Source organism: Capricornis sumatraensis, chromosome 4 (assembly GCF_032405125.1).
Source record: "Capricornis sumatraensis isolate serow.1 chromosome 4, serow.2, whole genome shotgun sequence".
NCBI classification, from domain to species: domain Eukaryota; kingdom Metazoa; phylum Chordata; class Mammalia; order Artiodactyla; family Bovidae; genus Capricornis; species Capricornis sumatraensis.
The window spans coordinates 87,067,378-87,072,288 of record NC_091072.1 but is presented as its reverse complement, the minus strand read 5'-3'; the positions used below and the strand labels follow the sequence as shown (position 1 = coordinate 87,072,288).

At 37.7% G+C, this 4,911-nt stretch overlaps 1 non-coding gene across 1 annotated transcript; it reads right to left on the bottom strand.

Annotated features, from left to right (window-relative positions):
- Positions 1-3,492: 3,492 nt before the first annotated feature.
- Positions 3,493-3,564, bottom strand: TRNAS-GGA (transfer RNA serine (anticodon GGA)). The gene has a single exon. It is a non-coding gene; the product is annotated as a tRNA-Ser (tRNA).
- Positions 3,565-4,911: the final 1,347 nt, after the last annotated feature.

Here is a 4,911-nt window from a genome sequence, read left to right as displayed (position 1 = left end):
ATGGTTTTTATCTTTCAGTTTATTAATATGATTATCACATTGATTAATTTGAGTATATTGAAGAATCCTTGCATCTCTGGAATAAAACCCACTTAATCATGACGTATGATCTTTTTAATGTGTTGTTGGATTCTGTTTGCTAGGATTTTGTTGAGTATTTTTGCATCTATGTTCATCGTAATATTGGTATGTAATTTTCCTTTTTTGTGGCATCTTTGTCTGGTTTTGATATTAAGGTGATCCTGGCCTTATAGAATGAGTTTGGGAGTTTGCTTTCCTCTGCAATTTTCTGAAAAATTTGAGTAGGGATTGTGTTAGCTTTTCTCTAAACTTTTGGTGGAATTCGCCTGTGAAGCCATCTAACGCTAGGCTTTTGTTTGCTGGAAGACTTTTCATTAGTTTTGATTTCTGTGTTTGTAATTGGTCTCTTCATATTTTCTATTTCTTCTTGGCTCAGTTTTGGAAGGCTACATTTTTCTAAAAATTTGTTCATTTCTTCCAGGTTGTCATTTTGTTTACATATCATTGCTCATAGTAGTCTCTTATGATCCTTTGTATTTCTGTGTTGTCTGTTGTAACTTTTTTTTATTTCTAATTTTATTGATTTGAAACATCTCTCTTTTTCTTAATAAATCTGGCTGACAGTTTGTCAGTTTTATTTACTGAAAGAACCAGTTTTTAGTTTTATTGATCTTTGCTGTAGTCCCCTTCACTTCTTTTTCATTTATTTCTGTTCTGATCTTTATGATTTCTTTCCCTCTACTAAATTTTGGGCTTTTAGTTCCTTTTTATTGTTGCTGTAAGTGTAAATTTAGGTTGTTCACTCGGTGTCTGTCTTGTTTCTTGAGGTAGGTTTGTATTGCTATAAACTTTCTTCTTGGCACTGTTTTTACTGCATCCCATAGGTTTTGAGCTGTCATGTTTTCATTGTCATTTGTTTCTAGACATATTTTGATTTCCTTTTTAATTTCCTCAGATTCTATTGGCTATTCACTAGTGCATTACATAGCCTCCACATGCTTGTGTGTTTTAGTTTTCTTTTTCCTTGTAGTTGATATCTAATCTTATAGCATTGTGGTCCAAAAAGATGCTTGAAAAGATTTCAATTTTTAGTATTTACCAAGGCTTGATTTATGGTCCAAGATGTAATCTATCCTGGAGTATATTTCATGTGCACTTGAAAAAAAGTGAAATCTATTGTTTTTGGATGAAATGCCCTGTAGTTGTTAATTAGGTCCAAATGGTCCAATGTACCATTTAAAGCTTATGTTTCTGAACTAATTTTCTGTCTGGTTGATTTGTCCATTGGTATGAGTGCTATATTAAAATCTCCTGCTCCTATTGTGCTACTGTTGATTTCCCCTTTAATATTTGTTAGCAGTTGCCTTATGTACTGAGGTGTTCCTATGTTGTGAAAGTTGCTCAGTCATGTCCAACTGTTTCTGACCCGAGGACTATAGAGTCCATGGAATTCTCCAGGCCAGAATACTGCAGTGGGTAGCCTTTCCCTTCTCCAGGGGATCTTTCCAACCCAGGAATCAAACCAGGGGTCTCCTGCATTGCAGGTAGATCCTTTACCAACTGAGTTATCAAGGGAATTCCTCCTCCTATGTTGGGTATACATATGTATATATATATGTATATATATACTTCTAATTATTATATCTTCTTGTTGGCTTGATCCCTTGATCATTATGTATTGTCCTTTGTCTCTGTAATGGTATTTATTTTATCTGATATGAGTATTGCTACTCCTGCTTTATTATGATTTTCATTTGCAAGGAATACCACTTTCCAGCCCCTCACTGTCAGTCTGTATGTGTCCCTAAGCTTGAGGTGGGTTTCTTGTAGACAACATATATAAGGGTCTTGTTTTTGTATTCGTTCAGCCAATTTGTATCTTTTGGTTGGAGCATTTAGCCCATTTACATTTAAGGTAATTATTGATAAGTATGAATTTACTACCATTCACTTCATTGTTTTAGGTTTGCTTTAATAAGCCTTTCCTTTTTGTGTTTCCTGTCTATAAAAGTTCCTTTAGCATTTGTTGAAGAGCTGGTTTGGCGGTGCTGAATTCTCTTAACTTTTGCTTACCTGTAAAGCTTTTGATTTCTCTTTTGAATCTGAATGAGGTCCTTGCTGGATAGAATAATCTTTTTTGTAGAATTTTCCCTTTCATCACTTTAAGTATATCCTGCTATTCCCTTCTGGTTGCAGAGTTTCTTTTGAAATACCAGCTGATAGCCTTATTGGTATCCCCTTGTATTTTTTTTTTTTATGCTTTTCCCTTGATGCTTTTAATATTTGTTCTCTGTGTTTAGTTTTTGTTAATTTAATTAATATGTGTCTTAGTGTGTTTCTCCTTGGGTTTATCCTGTATGGGACTCTCTGTGTTTCCTGGACCTGAGCCACTATTTCCCTCCCACTTTAGGGACATGTTCTATTATAATCTCCTCAAATATTTTCTTATGACATTTGCTTTTGTCTTCTTCTGGGACACCTATGATTCAAATGTTACACCATTTACTGTTGTCCCAGAGGTCTCTGAGTCTGTCCTCATTTCTGCTTATGTTTTTTTCCCTTTATTCTGCTCTGCTTCAGTTTCTACCATTGTATAGAAGATACCATTGTATCTTCCAGCTTATTTATCCATTCTTCTGATTCAGTTATTCTACTGCTGGTTCCCTCTAGTGTATTTTTAATCTCATTTAGTGTGTTGTTCTTTGCTGATTGTTTAGTCTTTAATTCTTCTGTGTCCTTATTAAACATTTCTTGCATCATCTTGATCTGTGCCTCTGGCCTATTTATCTGTGCCTCCATTTTGTTTTGAAGATTTTGAATGATCTTTACTATCATTACTCTGAATTCTCTTTCAGGTAGACTACCTATTTCCTCCTCATTGTTTGGTCTTGTGTTTTTTTTTTTTTTTTTTTTACCATATTCCTTTATTTGCTGCATATTTCTTGTCTTTTCATTTTGTTTAATTTACTATATTTGGAACCTCCTTTCTGCAGGCTGGAAGGTCATCAGTTCAGTTCAGTTCAGTCACTTAGTCAACTGTGTCCGACTCTTTGTGATCCCTTGGACTGCAGCATGCCAGGCTTCCCTGTCCATCACCAACTCCCAGAGCTTGCTCGAACTAATGCCCGTCGAGTCAGTGATGCCATCCAACCATCTCATCCTCTGTCATCCCCTTCTCCTCCTGCATTCAATCTTCCCCAGCATCAGGGTCTTTTCCAATTAGTCAGTTCTTCACATCAAGTGGCCAAAGTATTGGAGCTTCAGCTTCAGCACCAGTCCTATGAAACTAGGATACGATAGTCCTATCAGAACTATGTAGCTATTGAAGGTCCTAAGTAAGTAAGGTAAAGTTGCTCAGTCGTGTCTGACTCTTTGTGACCCCATGGACTGTAGCCTACCAGGCTCCTCCATCCATGGGATTCTCGAGGCAAGAGTACTGGAGTGGGTTGCCATTTCCTTCTCCAGGGAATCTTCCCAACCCAGGGATTGAACCTGGGTCTCCCGCATTCCAGGCAGACGCTTTAACCTCTGAGCCACCAGGGAAGCCCATTGAAGGTCCTAGCTCCTCTTAATTGTGAAGTTTGTGGTGCAGTTGAACTAGCGCCTTTTAAAGGTTTCCTGGTTGGGGAAGGGAGTGGGCTTGTGCCTGTGTTTTGGTGGATGGAGCTGAATCTAGTCACTGTGTAGGGAAGTGCTGTGTCGTGTAATGTGTTTTGGGGTATCTGTGGGTTTGGTATGACTTTTGGCAGTCTGCCTACCAATGTGGAGGTTTGTGCTCCTGCTTTGTTGAAGGATTGGCATGGGGTGTCCTGCACTGGAGCTTACTGGCTCTTGGCTGGAGCTTGGTCTCACCTATTACATGGTCCTGGAGTTGAGTCTCCTACCTCTGGGATTCAGGCCCAACCTCTTAGAGTAATATCAAGACTTCTCAGGCAATACAGCACAGAAGAGAAAACTCCCATATTAATGGTGAAACAACTCAACAGCCAAGAACACCTAGAGAGATTCACAGGCTTATATAGAGAACAGAAGAAGAAAAGGAGAAGAAGGGATGAGAAGGTGACTAGGAAGAGTGAAAAGAGAAGAGAGCAATCAAGGCAACAATCAAACCCTTAAGTGAAAAATTTGACTCTCAAAGGTACAAAATTGAATACAAAAGATTGAAAATAAAAAATAAGAAACCTAGAAAAAACAGACTCTCACAAATACAAAATTAAAAAAAAAAACATTGAATAGAAAATATATAGAATTTATTTTTAAAATAATGTGTTTTAAAGATAAAAGTAAGTTATAAAAATAAAATTAAAGAAATAATAAAGAACCCTATTAGATAATATGAGAAAAAAAGGGAGGACAGTATTTTAAAAATAAAAAAATATGGGTGGGGAGTATATATAGAGTGGTAGTGAGAGGGACGTCTGAGTGATTCCTCTGTTTTCCTGCTCCAGTATTATTGCCTATTCAGAAAGTCTTCCAATATATCTAGGAAGCTCTCTGGACCTGTTATGGGCAGTGTGGAGTCAGTTCAGACTCAGTTCTTCCCTTGCTCCAGCTTGTAATTTCTCTTAAAGTCTACATTTGACTCTAAAGTGCATAGCCTCAGATTAATTGTGGGAATTTAAACTGCTGCACTTGTCACTGTTCTTTCTTTTGCTCATGCTTTTGCTTTGATTTTTGCCCCAACTCTCCTTGAAAGTCTCTTTCCAGTGTCTGATCTCTGCCCTGACATAGGAGATAAAAGTGGCTTCTTCTTTGGGCTCACTTCCTCAGTTGCCCTGTAGAGAGGGAGGAATACTGAAAATACCCTGGAGTGTGTGGGGAGTGCTTGCTGTGGCTGGGCCACATGGAGGTTCACCTCAGCCTGAGGTGAGTTATGTGTTTCCAAAGAGG